A 20,460-nucleotide genomic window follows, 5' to 3' on the forward strand; every position below is an offset into this window, starting at 1 on the left:
TACAGAAAGACTTGGGCTCAACAGCTGCCTATGGCAAAGAATTCCACAGATTCACCTCCCTCTTGCTAAAGAAATTCCTCCTCAGCTGAGGTCTAGAAGGATGTTGCTTTATTCTAAGACTGTGACCTCTGGTCTTGGACTCGGCCCACCATTGGAAACATCCTCTCCATATACACTCCATCGAGGTTTTTCATCATTCCAAAGTTTTCAATCAGGTCACACCTCAATCTTATGAATTCTAGTGAATACAGGCCCAGAGCTCTTCATATGACAAGCCATTGAATCCTGGAAACACTTTTGTGAATCTCCTTTGAACCCTGTCCAGCTTCAGAATGGTCTCATATCTAAGATAAGGTGCCCAAAACTGCTCACCATACTCCGAGTGAGGCCTAACAGTGCTTTATAAAGCCTCAACATTACATCCTTGTTTTTATACTCTAGTCCTCTTGACACGACTGCTAACATCACATTTGCCTTCCTCACCACAGCCTCAACCTGCAAATTAGCCTTTAGGGACTCCTGCACAAGGTTTGCAAGTTGCTTTGCACCTCAACTTCTTTGCTTTTACTCTCCGTTTAGAAAATAATCTGCTCTTTCATTTCTTCTGCCAAAGTGCATGGCCAGACACTTCCTGGCACTGTATTCCACCTGCCATTTCTTTGTCCAATCTGCTCATCTGGCTAAATCCTTCTGTAGCCTCTCTACTTCCTCATCTTCACCTATCTTCGTATCGATTGCAAACCTTGCAACAAAGCCATTAATTCTGTCATCCAAATCATTGACATATAACATAAAAAGAATTGGACCCAACACAGACCCCTGTGGAACACCATTATTCACTGGCAGCCAACCAAAAAAGGCCCCCTTTATTGGCACTCTTTGCCTCCTGCCAGTCAGACACTATTATATCCATGCTAGAATCTTTCCTGTAATACCATGGGCTCATAGCTTGTTAAGCAGCCTCATGTGTGTCACCTTATCAAAGTCCTTCTGAAAATCCTAGTACACTACATCAACTAATTCTCCTTTATCTATCCTGCTTGTTATTTCTTCAAAGAATTCCAACAGATTTGTCAGGCAAGATTTTACCTTGAGCAAACCATACTTTATCATGTGCCTTCAAAGACTCCGAAACCGCATCCTTAAAAACGGACTCCAATATCTTCTCAACCACTGAGGTCAGACAAACTGGCCTATGATTTTGTTTCTTCTGCCTCCCTCCCTTCTTGAAGAGTGGAGTGACATATGCAATTTTTCAGTCTTCCAGAAGCATTCCAGAACCTAGATCATTCAAAAGATGAAAGATCATTACTAATGCCTCCACAATCTCTTCTCCCACCTCTTTCAGAATCCTGTGGTATAGACCATCTGGTCCAGGTGACATAACTACCTTGAGATCTTTCAGTTTTACAGGAACCTTCTCCTTCGTAATGGTCACTTCATGCAATTAATGACCACTGACACTTGGAATTTTCACCATACCACAAGTATCTTCCAGAGTGAAGACCGGTGCAAAATACTTATTCAGTTCATCTGCCATTTCATTGTCTCCCATTACTATCTCTCCAACATCGTTTTCCAGTGGCATGATATCCACTCACCTCCTCCTTTACATTTTATATATCTGAAGAAACTTTTGTCATCCTCTTTAATATTACTGGCTAGCTTACTTTCGTATTCCTTCTTTACCTTCTTCATGATCTTTTAGTTGCCCTCTGTTGGTATTTAAAATCTTCCCAATCCTCTAACTTCCCAGTAATTTATGTTCTATTATATGCCCTCACTTTGGCTTTTAAGTTGGCTTTGACTTCTCTGAGTAGTCATGTTGGTGCTATCTTTTTTTTGTAATTTATTTTTTTATTGAAGCTTATCGTCAAACAAACATTTCCATAAGATGTATTTCAGACATTGTACATATATATCATATAATCATATATATCACAAATCTCCACAAAGTACTTATCTGAGGTATACACTTATAGAAAAGAGTGGAAAGAAAAAACAAGCAAAAGGAAAGAACTATGTACAAGTAGGGAGTGATCTTTTTTTTTACAACAGATTCATTGATTTGTGAGAATAAAATCAGGCCTATGAGGCATTATGTAGTTAAACTATTTTTCCCAGTATGAATCAAATTATTCCAAATTGGATAAAATTCTCTTACGTTTGATAAATGGATTTAATAGCCCATTGACATTAAAAGAAATGAATTTTACCTTGTCCTTAGCCATCTGTATTTATCTGTCAATGTACCTTAGAAATTAGAATAAAACTTAATCGATGTACTCCCTGAACAAATAAGAACCAAGAAACGCAAATAACAACAAAAATGGCAATGAACGTGTAATTCCAAGGCTGAGGTCTCTAGTAGATGACACTGCGTTGAGCTAGAGGAAATGTCTAGCTGTGGGGGATGACCCCTACTTGTGAGTTGAGTGCCCCCAATGCAGTATTCATAAAAGTCAGTGAACAAATCCATTACACAGAAAAGATTTCCCTGTGTACTCCTCATATATATATATATATATATATATATATATATATATATATATATACACACACACATACACACCACATTACATTCATATATATATTCTCATTTTGGTGGGGAAAAAGGAGTAAGTGAGAGAATAAAGAATAACAACTAAGTAATATAAAATCCACATTATAATACGTATTTCTCGAGATAGGTATATCACCGTCTACTTTTGCTTCCGTTTAGCTTCTCAACATTTTTAAAGTTAGCCAAACCTTATGGCTCTTCTGAAGGGGTGAGGACTGTCTTTGGGAAACTCTCGGTCTCTTCCTGATATACTTCTCTCGGCCTCCTCCCGTCTCCTGCCTTCTCGATTCTCGCACTATTTCCCAAGAGGAGCGAGATAATTCCTCAGTCAGGCTTTCCCTCATTTTGGTGACGCTAACGGCAACCCTCTGGCCTTCATATCTGTAGTCGCCTCTTCCACTGTCTGGTGCAACCGCGTCCCGTTGTCATAAAACACTCGAAGTTTAGCAGGGTACGGAGTTTGAAATCTGATCTTATTTTGCTTTAGTACTCGCTTTACCTCAGAGTATTCTTTGTGTTTCTGCAGGACCGCGGGGGGGGGGGGGGGGGTAATCTTGGTTGAAATATATTAATATTTTTAAAAAATCTTTTTATTAATTTTAAACAAACATAAATGAAACACGAATACAGAGAGTTTGAAAGTACATAATTAATAGGTTAAGTATACATTCATATAGATGATAATCCATATATAATAACCCAAACTCATAGTTTGGAAGTATGAGTGAAAAAGGGAGTAAATGAGTTAAAAAATCCCCAAAAAAGAAAAGAAAAAAAAACTAACCAATATGGGCCATTGCATTATGTCAAATATACACAGTAGCGTCAATAACTCCGCACCTCCATCCAAATAATTAAGGATAATAGAAGCAGGGTTTAGGAAAAGTCAGTTTAACTGATATGAAAATGTTGGATGAATGCTCTCCAAGTTTCTTCAAATTTAACTGAAGAATCAAAGACAACACTTCTAATTTTTTCTAAGCTCAAACAAGAAATAGTTTGAGAAAACCATTGAAATATAGTTGAAGGATTAATTTCTTTCCAGTTCAATAGGATAGATCTTCTAGCCATTAATGTCACAAATGCAATCATCCGTTGAACTGAGGGGGTAAACAACTATTATCCACCATTGGTAAACCGAAAATTGCAGTGATAGGATGCGGTTGCAATTTGATATTCAGAACTGTTGAGATAATACCGAAAATATCTTTCCAATAATTTTGCAAACAAGGGCAAGACCAAAACACGTGGGTCAATGAAGCTACTTCAGAATGACATCTGTCACAGGTTGGATTAACATGAGAGTAAAATCGAGCAAGTTTATCCTTGGACATATGAGCCCTATGTACAACCTTAAATTGTATTAGGGCATGTTTAGCACAAATAGAAGACGAATTGACTAATTGTAAAATTTTCTCCCACTGCTCAGTGGGTATAAGACAATGAAGTTCTTTTTCCCATTCCTTCTTAATTTTTTCTGATACTTCTGGCTGTATTTTCATGATCAAATTATAAATGGTGGCTACTAAACCCTTCTGGCAAGAATTCAGAGCTAAAATTTTTTCCATAATGTCCATTGGACATAATTTTGGAAAAGACTGTAACATATTATTCAAGAAATTTCTAACTTGCAAATATCGAAAAAAAATGAGTTTTAGGTAAATTACGTTTATTAGATAGCTGTCCAAAGGACATAAAACTGTTATCTAAAAATAGATCACGAAAACATGTTATACCTTTTGTTTTCCATAATACAAAGGCTTGATCCATAAAAGAGGGTTGAAAAAAAAAGTTAGATATAATAGGGCTTGATAAGATAAACTTATCCAAGCCAAAAAATTTACGAAATTGAAACCATATTTGCAATGTATGTTTAACTATGGGATTAGTTATTTGTTTATTTAATTTAGATAAAGAAAAAGGAAGTGAAGATCCTAAAATTGAAAACAATGAAAAGTCTTGTACAGATTTACATTCCAAATTTACCCATTGTGGGCAAGATGCTATAATTGATTCTTGAGTCCAAAATATTAAATATCGAATATTGACTGCTCAATAGTAAAATCTCAGGTTTGGCAAAGCCAAGCCACCCTCCTTCTTAAGCTTCTGTAAATATTTTTTGCTTAGTCTAGGATTTTTATTCTGCCACAGAGATGAAGATATTTTAGAGTCAATAATATCAAAAAAAAAGATTTAGGAATAAAAATTGGTAGTGCTTGGAATAAATATAAAATTTTGGGTAACACTATCATCTTAATAGCATTAATTCGACCAATCAGTGACAAAGATAATGGGGACCACCTGGTAACAAGTTGCTTAATTTGGTCAATTAAAGGTAAAAAATTAACTTTAAATAAATCCTTATGTTTCTTGGTAATTTTAATACCCAAATATGTAAAATGATCTGTGACAACTTTAAATGGTAAGTGTTTATAAATTGGAACTTGCATATTTAATGGAAATAATTCACTCTTATTAAAATTCAGTTTGTAACCAGAAAAACTAAACTGAGCAAGCAAGGACAAAATAGCAGGAATAGATCTCTCAGGGCCAGATATGTATAGTAACAAATCAGCATATAATGATAACTTATCAGTCCCTTCCCCACGGGTAATACCCACAATATTAGGTGATTCATGAATGGCAATAGCTAAAGGTTCCAAAACAATGTCAAATAGTAAAGGACTTAAAGGACAGCCTTGCCTTGTACCACAGAATAACTGAAAAAAAGGAGATCTTTGATTATCAGTGAAAACCGAAGCCAAAGGTTTATGACATATTAACTTAATCCATGATATAAATTTTGAACTAAAATTAAAATGCTGCAACGTATTAAATAAATATGGCCATTCAACTCTATCAAATGCTTTCTCAGCACCTAAAGAAATGACACATTCTGGTATTTCGGATGAAGGAGTATAAATAATATTAATTAATTTTCTGATGTTAAAAGATGAATAACGGTTTTTAATAAATCCAGTCTGATCTTCAGAGGTAATTTGAGACACTATATTTTCTAATCTAGTGGCCAAAATTTTACTAAAAATCTTAAAATCCGTATTCAGCAAGGATATAGGCCGATAGGATGCACATTCAGTGGGGTCTTCATCTTTTTTAAGAATTAGAGAAATAGAGGCATCATAAAAAGATTGTGGCAATTTACCTACAGTTAACACATCTTTAAAAATTTTACAAAGCCAAGAGAGAGTATAGAGGAAAAGGATTTTAAAAATTCTGCAGTATAACCATCCGGACCAGGGGCTTTACCTGCATTCATTGAAAAAACAGCCTCTTTTATTTCGGCTTCCGTAATAAGTATGTCTAGAAGTACACTATCTTCTGTAGTTAATTTTGGGATATTCAATTTTCTTAAAAATTCATCCATTATAGAAGAATCCTTAACAAATTCTGATTGATATAAAGAATTATAAAAATCTTGAAAGGCTTTATTTATCTCTTTATGATTAATCGTCAAAGCGCCATCTCATTTACGAATCTTAGTAATTTGTCGTTTAACCGAAGCAGTTTTCAATTGATTAGCCAATAATTTGCCAGATTTATCTCCGTGTACATAAAACTGGGTTCTAGATTTAATTAACTGTTTTTCAATCGAAGAGGATAACAACAGACTATGCTCCATTTGAAGTTCAACTCTTTTTTTTATAAAGTTCTTTGCTAGGGGTCACTGAATAAATCTTATGAATTGCTTTAATTTTATCATCCAATGTTAATATTTCCAAATTAGTTCATTTCCTAACTCCAGCAGAGTATGAAATAATCTGTCCACGAATAAATGCTTTAAAAGTGTCCCATAATGTTCCACTAAAGATCTCTTCTGTAAAATTTGTTGAGAAAAACAAATCAATTTGTTGTTTAATAAAATTAAGAAAGTCAGGGTCCTGCAATAAAATAGAGTTGAACCTCCAAGATTTAGCATTAGAAGATGAATCCATTGTCTTAATAGATAGTTTCAAAGGTGCATGATCAGAAATGGTAATAGAATCATATTTACAATCAATAACATCTTTAAGTAAACGATGATCAATAAAGAAGTAGTCAATTCTTGAATAATTATGATAAACATGGGAAAAGTATGAAAATTCTTTGTCATTGGGGTGTAAAAAACACCAAATTTCGGAGATTCCAGAATCAACCATAAAGGAATTAATAAGAGAGGCCAATTTATTCGGAAGAGCTTGGGTGGGCTTAGATCTAGAAATATATTAATTTATTGTCATAAAACACTCTCTTCATACCCCAGACCCTTTGTAGAATCTGCGCCTTGGTGCTGTACCGCAGGAATTTAATTATTATTGAGCGTGGCTTTCTATCCTGGGTAGGTTTTGGGACTAACGCACGGTGGGCTCTCTCGACTTCCAGCTCCATAACCAAGGGAAGATCCAGCACGTCCTGCAGTAACTTTTCAACAAACTCCATCATAGATGAGTCCTCCGCTCCTTCCGGAACATTATAGATTCTGATATTTTTCCACCGTGATCTTCCCTCCAGGTCAAGCAGTTTACCTTCTTGGTGATGTATTATTTTTATTGTCTTGCTCAGTATCCGTTCCACGTTTTGAACGCGATCTTCCACCTTCTCAATTCGAGTCTCTGCCACGGCTATTTTTTGATTAACGCTGGCGAGCTCTGCCTTAATATCACAGAGCTGCTGCTTTATATCTTTCTGGACCTCCATTATTTCTTTCAGGATTTTGAAGATATTTGCCACTTCGCCTGAACGAGGCCCAGCAGCCGCCTCGCTCGCACGCGGTTGGGTCGGAGAGCCGCTCGCTGCACACCCCTCGGACGCAGGCTCCGGAGTGTCGCTTTTTTAATTTCCATTTCTTCTCCCCATTCTCGCCCCTCTTTTCAGTTAAAATATTTTTCGAAAAACATTATATTTGATGGAATAACGGGGCTTAATACGCGTTTTTCCGGAGGAACTAGTGACTTAAGCTGCCATTCTCGACGATGACATCACCATCTTGCCTTTAGAATACTTCTTTCTCTGTGAGATGAACAAATCCTATGCCTTCCGAATTGCCTCAAGAAATTCCAGTCATTGCTGCTCTGCCATCATCCCTGCCAATGTTCTTTTCCAATCAATTCTAGTTATCTCCCCTCTCCTGCCTCTGTAATTCCATTTACTCCACTATAATACTGATATTTCTGACTTTAGCTTCTCTTTCTCAAATTTCAGGGCAAATTCGATCATATTATGACCACTTTCTCCAAAGGGTTCTTTTACCCTAAGTTCGCTAATCAATCCTAGCTCATTACACAACACCCAATCCAGAATTACCAGTCCCCAACTGGGCTTAACCACGAGCTGCTCTAAGATGCCATCTTGTAGGCATTCTAGAAATTCTCCCTCTTGGGATCCAGAACCAACCTGATTTTCCCAGTCTACCTGCATATTGAAGTCCTCCATGATTATTATAACACTGCCTATTTTTGCATTCATTTTCTATCTCCTGTTGTAAATTGTAGACCACAAAATTTAGGGTTCTTTTTACCCTTGCAGTTCCTTAGCTCCACCCACAACAATTCAACACATTCTGACCCTGTGTCATCTCTTTCTAATGAGGACATAATAAAGGAGCCAGCGTGTATCTGACATGGCCTGTTCTATAAGAAGACAGACTCTTGAGCTCACTATCTGCTTCTTTTTGACCTTGCACCTTACTGTCTGTCTGCTCTGTGTTTTCTCTAATACTGCTGCACTTTGCACCTTGTACTGCCTCAACACACAGTTGATCTGTATGAACGGTAACACAAGAAAAAGCTTTTCACTGTGCCTCGGTATGTGTGACATTGCAGTCCGTAAGGGAAGGGCTTGGAGAATGGATCACAATAATTCGGAAAATTGCTGATTTATATTACAAGGGGCATGGGAAAGGACAGGAATATTCAGATGGTACTTTATAGAATGTAGTTGAGAATATACCTACAGTATCATGTACGAACTTAATGACACTATTTTAAGAAAGTATTTGCATTGTAAAGAAGGTTAACAAGGTTGATATTTGGGACAACATAGTTGACATATAATCAGTTTGATCTTATCACACTGAAATGAAGGAGGAGAGGGGATCTTACTGAAATACCCCCAGGGTAGTTAAAGGGGTGGATGATGAGGGGATGCTTGAGGCATGGATTCAGAATAAGTGGTCGTCCATTTAGGATGGGGAGCAGGGCTATCCTCAGAAGGTTGTGACAGTTTGGAATTCTGTACCCCAGGGAACTGAAAGCTTTTAGTGCAGAGATGGGCAGATATCTGACCTGTAACAGGTGAGGCGAAAGGCCAGGAATTGCTCAGCCACAATCTCACAGTTCAATTCCTGCTGCTGCATGTCAGGAGTTTGTACATTCTTCCCGTGACCCCATGGGTTTCCTCTGGGTGCTCCCACAGTCCAAAGGCTCACTGGTTGGTAAGTTAATTGGTCATTGTAAATTGTCTTGCGATTAGGCTAGAATTAAATTGGTGGCTAGTTGGGCGGTGTGGTTCGAAGGTCCAAAAGGGCCTAATCCGCACTGTATCTGAATAAATAAATATCCAGGTTCAACTGACACAATCCGTCAGCCCACATACTGTCATACAATCACAGGATCAGGAGAAGTTTAATTTATTTCTTTTTTTAAATCTGCATATGTTGGAAATCAGAAACTGCAGGTGGGAAGAGAAACGGAATCCTTCACTAGAACTAAAAAGACAAATGAAGCTTGTTTAGCCTCGGGGGGAGGAAGTGTCCCTGACAGGGTAAAACCAAGGTTACCAAGGCAATACAGTGTGCCTCTGCTTTAGAGGATCTGCATTCCAATGAAAACATCCACATTACAATGTTGCTGTCAGAATCACTGCCAAATATTGTGCATCAGCGCTATATCAAGGACATACGGGTTAGCAAGTAAATTGGTCACATCGATGTAGCTGGGTGGTGCAGGCCCTGAATACTTCTCACAGTGGTGCTGCTTTCGTGTGTTACTGTTTATTATGTTGGCAAAACATAATCTGTCAGCCAGATTTATTTAGAGACAATGTGTAACCGGCCCTTCTGACCCAAACAGGCATCCTGCACAGCAACCCACCTATTTAACCCGTGATCGGGCATGAGATCTAAAATTCTGACAATCCTCTATAGATGTGTAGTGAGAGTATATTGCCTGGTTGCATCACAGCCTGATATGGAATCACCAATGGCCCTGAACAGAAAATCCGACAAAAAGTAATGAAACTGTCCATTCCATCACAGGTAAAGCCCTCCCCACCATTAAACACATTTACACTTTTGTCACAGGAAAGCAGCATCCATCATCAGGGTCTCATACCACCCAGGCCAAGCTCTCTTAAACTGCTGCCATCACAAAGAAGCTGCAGGGCCCACACCACCAGGCTCCTGAACCATAGGGGATAACTTCACTCACTGAAATGTTCCCACAACCTATGGACTCAGTTTCAAAGACTCTTCATTGCATGTTCCCAGAACTTATTGCTTAATTATTTAATTAGTATTATGATTTCTTTCCATTTGCATTTGCTGATTTCTTGATTTCTGCACACTGGTTGAATGCCCAAGTGGTTTGGTCTTTCTTTTGAGTCTGTTATGGTGACTATTCTACTACGGATCTATTGGGTATGCCTGCAAGAAAATGAATCTCGAGGTTGTTATGTGGTGACACAAATTAACTTTGATAATACTTTGACTGAATTTTGAATGGTTTCCAGTGCATGTGTAACTTCCTTCCATTGCTGTGGTCCATGTAAAGTCCATCAGCAGAGACATTTACTGGAGTCAGACAATTTGTAGTTTAGTTACTTTTTGGTCTATTAATGTTTTTAATTTTTAATTGGATGTAAATTTGATACTGCCTACTCGATATTAATAATTTTGTTTTACATTAATTCCGTAAGGTGAGTTTTAATGGAGAGTGTCAAATATTTGGCAGCGACGAATTTGTGAATTTCATTTCCAGGGTGAATTTTGCTGCATCACAGAGGGACCCTGCAAGCTGTAGACAAGGTCATTTGGCTAAGAGGTGAAGGGGAGCAGTTAGACAGCAGGAACATAGACAAAGGAATGTGAGAATCCACTGTGATGAAGTGTTCTGAGAGGCTGGTCATGGTCAGAAATCAACTCCTGCTGAAGAAAGGAGGAGGACCCACTGGAATTTACTTTTTGCCACAATATGTCTACAGCGGATGCAATCTGATTGGGTCTCCATCCATGAATCACCTGGACAATAGTACTACCTGCGTCAGGCTGATTCTAGTTGTTACAGCTCAGCGTTCAACACCATCATACCCTCAGCTCTAATCTAGAAACTTCAAAGCACGGACCTATGTACCTCCCTCTTCAACTGGACCCTTAACTTCCAGATCGGGGGACAACAGTCTGTGCAGATTGGAAATAACATCTCCTCCTTACTGACAATCAAGGATGTGAGCTTAGCCCACTGATCTACTCCTCTACACCCATGACTGAGTGGCTAGGCACAGCTGGCTCAAGCTCCAGCTATGCATTTGCCAATGCCAATAAAATTCTATTGTTGACAGAATTTTGGATGGTGGTGAAGCATACAGGAGTAAGATCGATCAGCTGTTTGAGCGGTGTCACAATAACAACTTTGCACTCAACGTCAGTAAAACAGAAAAGTTGATAGTGAACTTCGGGATGGAGAGTTGAGGGAACCCACAGCAGTCTGCATCGAGGGATCAACAGTGGAAAGTGTGAGTAGTTTCAAGTTCCTGGCTATCAACATCTCTGAAGATCAACTGTATGCTGGGCCCAGCATGTTGGTACAATTATAAACAAGGCATGACAGTGGCTATATTTCATTAAGAGTTTGAGGAAATTTGTCACCAAAGATTTGCATACATCTCTACAGATGTCTGGAGTATTGTGTACAGTTCTGGTCACCAAATTATAGAAAAGATGTTAACAAAATAGAGAGAGCACAGAGGAGATTTACTGGAATGTTACCTGGGTTTCAGCACCTAAGTTACACAGAAAGGTTGAACAATTTAGGTCTTTATTCTTTGGAGTGGAGAAGGTTCAGAGGGGACTTGATAGAGGTATTTAAAATTATGAGGGGATAGATAGAGTTGACGTGGATAGGCTTTTTTCATTGAGAGTAGGGGAGATTCAAACAAGAGGACATGAGTTGAGAGTCAGGGGGCAAAAGTTTAGGGGTAACACAAGGGGGAACTTTTTTACTCGGAGAGTGGTAGCTGTGTGGAATGAGCTTTCAGTAGAAGTGGTAGAGGCAGGTTTGATACTGTCATTTTAAAAAATTGGATTGGTATATGGACAGGAAAGGAATGGAGGGTTATGGGCTGAGTGCAGGTCGGTGGGACTAGGTGAGAGTAAGCGTTCGGCACGGACTGGAAAGGCCAAGATGACCTGTTTCCATGCTGTAATTGTTATATGGTTATATATGTCCTGTGGATAGCATTGTAGCTGGTGCATCGCTGTCTAGCGTGAAGGGCCCACTGCACAAGATCATAAAAAGCTTCAGAAACTCAAAGTCAGCCACCATCGTGGGTTCTTGCCTCCTCAGCATCAAGGACATCCTCAAACTGTGATACCTCAGAAAGCTGACAGAAGTTATTGAGGAACACCATCCCCCCGGGACCTGCCCTCTTCTCGTTGAGGAGGAGGTATTGGAATATGAAGACACACATTTAACAGCTTCTTCCCCTCCATCATCAGATTTCCGAACGGGACAATGAACCCATGAACAAAAGTACCTTATTTTTGCTTTCTTTTGCACTACTTATGTATACTTACTGCAAAAGAGAGGAATATATATATATATCGATCGGTCAATCTACGTATAAATTACCTGTAGTTCCATTGACTTTACTGCGAATCCACTGACTCGAAAACCAGCTAATGCAATCCGTTATTACAATCCACTGTTCTGTGTGTTTCTCCGGGTCGATGAGGACGGGCAGGGAGGATGAGGGAGACAGAGCTGGGGATGGCGACGGCTTGTCTGCCGTGTTTACGGAGCCGACTCTGACCTTTCCCCGGCCGCGGCGGGGTGAGGGGAGGCCCAGGCCCAGGCCCAGCCTCGGCGTCGATTTACCTCACGACCAGCGCTCGTCTCCTCGGGGCTCCTCGCTCCGCCGCAGCACCGCGCATGTTCGGTGCGCCTGCGCGGCCTGGGAACCGGCGTCCTCCTGCCCCCCGGCTCCTCTCTCCCGCCTCCGGGCTGCCGGAGCCTCCAGCCGGCCTGGCCTGGCCTGGCCCGGAGAGCCGGAGCCCAGGTCGGCCTGCAGCGGGAGCAGGGGCACCGATCAGGGGAACAGGCAGCGGCAACGGGTCAGTTTCACCCGAGAGATGGCTTCACTGCAGAAACTGGCTCACCCTGTTGGGAGTCTGCAAATCAAAGTAGATTCACCATAGAGACTCAAGATGGTTCAGTGTCACTGGTGTAAAGGAGAATTAAATCATTGTTACTGATGCAGCACAAAAAAAGATATAAAGAGTAGGATCATGAGAAAACAGAATAAATATAAATACATCAGGTACCAAGGTATCATGAACATAGTTTAAATGTCTCTGAGGTGACGCTGGGCACAGGGGTGTCTCTGACAGGAATTGATGAAGTTGTGGTGATTAGGAGTGTGGAGGGGTAGGTTAATGTGTGGAGGTGTTGATCAGCTCTCCTGCCTGGGGTAAGTAACTGTCTCATAGTCTGGTGGTCCTGGCGTGGTGTGAAAAAGAGAGCGTGGCCTGGACGGCGGTGGGGGTGGGGATGGGTGTTATGAAAAATTCTACATAAAATCTGCAAAAGAAGAACAAATTGTGCAAATAAAAAAAATAACAGGAGGTGTAGAGCCCTTGAAAAGGAGTTTGAAGATTATGGAATCAGTTCAGAGTTGAGATGAGTGAAGTTATCAACAATGGTTCAGGAGCCCGATAGTTGAAGGTAATAACTGTTCCTGACATGGTGGTGTGGGGGGCGGGGGCTAAGGTTCCTGTAACCCCTTCCAGATAGTAGCAGGGAGAAGAGAGCGTGGTCTGACTGGTGGGGTCCTTGATGATAGAAGTTTTTTTTTGCTCGATGGGTGGAAGAGCTTCACGGGTGATGGACTGGGCGGTATCCTCCTCTGTCTTTCCGTGCCTGGGCATTGGTGTTTGCATACCGGGCCAGGATGCTCTCTGCTGTAGTATGGTTGAAGATTTAGTTGATGAGCAATATCTACACAAAGCTCAGGAAGCGGAGGGTATCTGCCTTCCTTCCTGTCCCATTTGCAGTGTTTCCAGTCTTTTCCGTCTTCGATTTTCTGCAGTTAACCACGGACTTGGGCCGAGCACATTCATGTATTGCAATCAGAAGGAAGATGTCCAGAGACTTTGATTTCTTCACTTTAAGGAGGTTCAGCTTGTCACCGAACATTCTCGTCATGTTGAGTGAGAGCAGAGGGTAACAAGTGCACTGATGACACAGTAGCTGATCCAGTAGCTGGTGCTTAGGGTCCTGATAGCAGGAGGCATTGTAGTATCAAGCACAGGCTGGGCAGCGCTTGCCTGGACAAAGCATTAGTTTAATCATAATATAGATCAGTTTGAAGTCTAGGTGGAGAAATAGCAAGTAGAGTCTAATCCTGGCAACTGTGACATGATGTAGTTTAGGAAGTCAAATAATTTGTCTGTCATTTATGGATGACACCAGGATTGGAGGTGGGGAGGGGAAACATAGTGGGCAGAGAGGAAGGCTATCAAAAAAGCATGCAGCAGGATCAATACTGGCTGTAAAAATGGCAGATGGAATTTAATGCAGAGGATTACGGGCTGTCGTACTTTGGGAGGACAAACCAGGGGGGGCCACCGAGGAGTACAGCAGAGCAGAGCGATCAGGAATATAGATCCATAATTCTTTGAAAGTGGCATCACTGGTATACAGGGTGGTAAAAACACATTTTGGCACATTGGTTTACATAAATCAAGGTATTAAGTACGGGAAATGCTGGAGGAACTCAGCAGGTCAGACGGCATCTATGGAAGTGAAGAAGGGTTTTGGCCAGAAGCATAAACTGTTTGTTCATTTATATAGATCAGTGATTCACAACTTTTTTTATGCCAGAGACCCTACCGAACCAAGGGGTCTGCAGACCCCAGATTGGATACCCCTGCCATTGATACCCCTGACCTGCTGAGTTCCTCCAACATTTGTGTGTGTTGCTTTGGATTTCCAGAATTTCTTGGTTGGAGTATAGGAGTTGCTGTGTTATTTTGAAGTTGTACAAGATGAAGGTGAGGACTAATCAGGATATTATGTATACTTCTGGCCATCTGCCTGCAGGAAAGATATCATAAGACTGAAAAAGTACAGAGAAATTTTACAGGGGCGTTGCCGTGACTTGAGTGCCTGAGTTATAAGAAATGGTTGAATAGATGAGGACTTTATTCCCTACAGCGCAGGAACACGGGGAAATTTGATTACAAAATGAGTTTACATACACAGGCAGGCTTTTCCACTGGGAGTAGGAGAGACTAGAACTAGTGGTTAAGGCTGAAAGGTGAAATAATTAAGGGAAACCTGAGGGGGAACTTCTTCACTCAGAGGGTAGTGCGAGTGGGGAATGAGTTGCCAGTGGAAGTGGTGGATGCAGGTTTGATTTCAACATTTAAGAGAAGTTCGGATAGGTACATAGAAGGGAGGGAAATGAAGGGCTGTGGTCCAGGTGTGGGTTGCCTGGACTCGGCAGGATTATAGTTTGGCAGAGACTAGATGGGCCAAAGGGCCTGTTGCTGGATTCTAAATGCAAGAGGAATGTACAGAAGGATTGCAGGGTGAACCCGGCAACACAAACGGGTAACCTGCTAAAGGAGGCACACGGTGTACTCATCTTCTTCAGTTGGGCATCAAGGATAAAAGCTGGGGTACCATTGCAGCTTTAGGTTTGGCCACAATTGGAAGATTGTGTGGAGGGCAAGTCGCTACGCTACAGGAAGGATGTGGAGGTTTTACAGAGAGTGGAGAGGAGGATGATGAATGAGTTAACTGGACTGGAGAACATGAGATATAAGGAGAGGTTGGACCATCTTGGATTGTTTTCTCTGCAACCTCAGAGGCGGACAGGCACCCTGATGGAAGTTTCTGAAATCAAGGGAGCTGTAGATAGGGATGATTGAGTCTTTCTCCCCAGGGTAGAAACAAAAAACAAGAGGGTGCAAGGTTTGAGGTGAGAAAGGAAATGTTTAAAGGAGATGAGCAAGGCTCAGCCTTTCACACAGACCCCAGGAACAGGTTGCCTGCTCCCGTGATCTATCAATGGACATTTCAGATTTGGGGTGCAAAGGGTTAATTTTAAAAACACGAGTGAATCATGGGGACTGGTTAGGGTGAAAGAGAGGGTGATGGCTTTCCTGGGTTCAGAGCAACAAAGACATTGGTCCCAGATATTCTTCATTTCCTGGGCCCTGTGGGATTTTAAACTGTACCCCCCCCCCACCCCCAGCTCTTTTCAACACTGAACAATGAAGGAAACTGATTTCTAAATGGCTCGGGGTTACTGCACCACAGGGACCTCAAGCTGGGGAAAACTGATTGGAATGAGGACTGAGAGCAGAGTGACGGCCCATCTCATTCCTGTCAGAGCTACAGAGGGATCAGATTTAAACATGGAAGGAAATTTACCCCATGGGGTGTGTGTATATTTGTGGTTCGGTGGAGTGCAGAAGGGAATCATAGTTGCAGACTTGGGCCGTCCAGCCTGCTTTGCCATTTCATCATGACTGATTTATTATCGCTTTCAGCCGCATTCCCCTGCCTTCTCCCATGACCTTCGGCCTCACAAATCAAACACTGCTTTAAATATACCAGTGTCTTGGCCTCCACAGCGTCTGTGGCAATGAATTCCACAGATTCCCCATCCTCTGGCTAAATACTGTAAATTTCTTCTCATCTGTGTTAAAGGTATGTCCTTGTATTCTGCGGCTGCGTCCTCTGGTCCTGGACTCCCTTCTTATTTGAAACATCCTTTCGATGTCCACTGCATGAAGGTCTTTCAGTATCCAATAGGTGTCAATGAGACATTCCGCACCCCAATTCTAATTCAACTTATTATAAATAATTCCAACATGTCGGTTCATGGCCTCTCATGCCTCAATGATGCCACTGTCAGGGTGGTGGAGCAATACCTTATGTTCCTTCTGGGTCGCCTCTAACCTGATGCAATGAATATTGATTTCTCCTTCAGTAAAAAAGACCCTTCCCCTCTCCCATTCTCTGGCTTCTTTCCTCTTCTCATCTAGTCTTTCTCATGAGGTCCAGTCTCCGCTCCTAGGAGAGAAAGACGATTTCTTCCTCTCCAGCTCTTTACCTTTCCCACCCACTGCCTTCACCTGCTCTTTCCCCTCCCCCTCTCCTCCTTTTTATTCTGGTGTCTTCCCCCTTCTTTCCAATCCTGAGGAAGGGTCTCAGCTCGAAATGTCAAACTGTTCATTTTCCTGGATGCTGCCTGACCTGCAGAGTTCATCCAGCTTTTAGTGCGTTATGTAAAATTTATTGTTTTGCACTCTTTCTCACACTCCACTTCTCTCTCTCTCTTTCCCCCTTTCACTTACCCCCCACCCCCCAGACAGATGACTTTGAACTGCAATGCCCATTTAGCTGCTGTAATCTTACCCGGTGATATTCTCTGATCTTTGAAATCTGTGACTCACTTGACGTCTTCTAAAACCTTTCCAAAGAGGGAGAACCAGAAAGCAACAACTTCATATGCTTTTTAATTTATTTAAGAAATAACTTAACTTTTAACAAAAAAACAATGTCAGTTATGGAAACAACTTACATTTGCGTGCATTTCCAGGGGTTTCTGACATAATACTGTAACAAGGAAATAGAAGGAAGGTGGCAATTGGTTCCTGCACCACCTTTCGATAATCTCATTCTTAATCGGCAAATTTGTGATGATGCCAAGATCGGGAGTGTAGTGGACAGCGAGGAAGACCTTCAAAGCTTTCAGCGGGGACTAGAGCAGCTGGGAAAATGGACTGAAAAATGGCAGATGGAATTTAATGCAGACAAATGTGAGGTGTTGTACTCTGGGAGGACAAACTAGGTAGGAGTTACACAGTGAATGGTAGGGCACCAGAGAGTGTGGTACGACAGAGGGATCTGAGAACACTATTTAACTGCAAGACACAGCAACAGAATTAAGCCATTCGGCCCATCGAGATTGCTCCAGCATTTGACCTTTGCTAATCTGTTATCACTCTCAACCCCATCCTCCTGACTTCTCCCCATAACTCTTGACATCGTTAACCTCTGCCGTAAATATACCCAGTGACTTGGCCGCCATAGCTGTCTGTGTCACACACAACACTCCAAATTAGGCCCCATCAAAGTCTTATATAACTTCAATCTACAGATTAGATTTTGTCCATTTCAAAATTATCAAGGAGATGAGACTGCTGTATACAGGGCAAAGACTGTTAAATTAATGGTGGGATTGAGAGAAAAAATAGATTTAAGATACACTTACAAAACAGAAGCAGGACAAGGGCAATATTTGCAAAGTCAGAGATTGCAACAGAACAGGGAAGGTTTAGCTTTTGAGGCTGAAGGATTTCACTGACAGATATGAACTGTCAAACACTGATGAACATTATACACAATGATTTTTTTAGTTCAGTCCTTTTCATTGAAAAGTTTGCATAGGTTTGGCACATCATCTAAAATTTTGACGAATTCATGTACAACAGACGCCCAGAGCACCCTGACTGGTTCCATCACCTCCAGGAGTGGAAAAGTCTACAGAGTGTGGCCGACACAGCCCAGTCACTCACAGGGAAAGCCCTCCCCATCACTGAGCACATCTGCAAGGCAGCATCCAGCATCGAGGACCCCCAGCACCCAGGCCACGCAACACCGCTCACCACTACCATCGGAGCAGGAGGTACACAATCCTTCGGTCCCACATCACCAGGTTCAGGAAGTTATTGCTCGACAGCCACGAGACCCCTGAACCAACTTCACTCACTACAACACTGAACTGATTCCACAATCTATATATTTTAAACCCCACAGTTGTGTACTGCATGGAGACATATACATTTGTTGACAATAAATTTGCTCTGACATCGATTTTCTGGAACATATTTGGTTACCAAGGAGATTAGGGTGAAATACCTGGGCCTACTGACATACTGACTTGGGTTTGTGTTTTCAGGTTTTAGGATACTGTGCGGGACTTTTCAAACCTTAATTGCTTTGAAATTCATTGCCTCAGGCAACCATGGATGCTAAGTCATTGGGCACATTTAGAGTAGCAGCTGACAGGCTTTTGATTAGGAAAGACATGAAATGTTACAGGGAGAAGGTAGGGGGATGCAGAAGAGAGGGATAGTAAAGGTGGAGCAGACTAGGTGGGCCAAATGGCCTAGTTCTGCACTAGTGTAAAAGGAATTGGAAAATTTTGGCTGTGATTTTTATTAGTTTTTCTAAGGCCTTTGACTGTGTTGGTCATGTTACTTGATGAGTTTTTGAGTTCTGGTGGATCTGTAGACAGGTTCCCAGTTATTTTCTTGGGCTCATTCCACAGATTTAAATTCCAGGCTAACAACTGTATCCACAAAACTCATTCGTATTCAGCCCGGAGGAGAAAACAAATGAACCATAACCTCTGTTTAGTTTAATATTGTGATAGACACGTCACTACGTATCCTGGATAACAAGGGTTGTGCATTTTACCCTGTCACACAGATACTAGTGAAAACCCCTTGGTTTCCTTGGCTGTGTAAGTCTGGGGAAAACAACCTCCGGCCCCGACAAACTCGTGAGATTGAGGTGCACTCGATCCCACCCCAAACCCCGGTGTGTGTGGATGCTGTGTCATTTGCTACCCTGTTACAAATTAACACCATGAAATAACAGACAGTACACTGAATACGATTAAAGGGATTATATTTATGATTCTTAACTAAACGGTTAGTAAAGAATAACAAAAAGAAAAGGGCCCATTCTAACAGTCAAATGTGTACAAGTTGGAGCTCATTTTGAACTTCTCTGTCACTCACGCGTGCTGGGCCCTCGGTCAGCGTGAAAGCACACACCACCTTCTGAACATCGCTCGCAATCCAACAACGGGTCTCCCACTGGATTGTCTGCTACGACCGGTTCTACCCGGCGACTTCTCTCTTCATCTCCTCAAGAAAATTTCCATGTTCCACATGGAAGGTTAGTTAAGAAGGTTCAGTCGTTAGGTATTAATGCTGGAGTAATAAAATGGATTCAACAGTGGCTAGATGGGAGATGCCAGAGAGTAGTGGTGGATAATTGTTTATCGGGACGGAGGCCGGTGACTAGCGGGGTGCCTCAGGGATCTGTTTTGGGCCCAATGTTGTTGTAATATACATAAATGATCTGGATGATGGGGTGGTAAATTGGATTAGTAAGTATGCCGATGATACTAAGGTAGGAGGTGTTGTGGATAATGAGGTGGGTTTTCAAAGCTTGCAGGGAGATTTATGCCGGTTAGAAGAATGGGCTGAACGTTGGCAGATGGAGTTTAATGCTGAGAAATGTGAGGTTCTACATTTTGGCAGGAATAATCCAAATAGAACATACAGGGTAAATGGTAGGGCATTGAGGAATGCAGAGGAACAGGGAGATCTAGGAATAACAGTGCATAGTTCCCTGAAGGTGGAGTCTCATGTAGATAGGGTGGTGAAGAAGACTTTTGGAACGCTGGCCTTTATAAATCAAAGCATTGAGTACAGAAGTTGGGATGTAATGTTAAAATTGTACAAGGCATTGGTAAGGTCAAATTTGGAATATTGTGTACAGTTCTGGTCACCGAATTATAGGAAAGATATCGATAAATTAGAGAGAGTGCAGAGACGATTTACTAGGATGTTACCTGGGTTTCAGCACTTAAGTTAC

General features: G+C 41.4%; 2 protein-coding genes across 2 annotated transcripts in view; both read right to left on the reverse strand.

Annotated features, from left to right (window-relative positions):
• The window catches only part of LOC132381580 (zinc finger protein 585A-like), a 42,676-nt gene extending 30,134 nt beyond the window's left edge, over positions 1-12,542 (reverse strand). Inside the window, exons 1-2 of the mRNA XM_059951075.1 lie at positions 12,406-12,542; positions 1,090-1,281 (exon numbers count right to left, since the gene is read on the reverse strand). The gene's annotated coding sequence lies outside the window, so the exon portion shown is untranslated. The remainder of the gene's footprint in view (positions 1-1,089; positions 1,282-12,405) is intronic.
• The window catches only part of LOC132381581 (uncharacterized), a 206,082-nt gene that overhangs the window by 8,035 nt on the left and 177,587 nt on the right, over positions 1-20,460 (reverse strand). The window lies entirely within an intron of this gene.

This window comes from Hypanus sabinus, chromosome 26 (assembly GCF_030144855.1).
Source record: "Hypanus sabinus isolate sHypSab1 chromosome 26, sHypSab1.hap1, whole genome shotgun sequence".
Classification (NCBI taxonomy): Eukaryota; Metazoa; Chordata; class Chondrichthyes; order Myliobatiformes; family Dasyatidae; genus Hypanus; species Hypanus sabinus.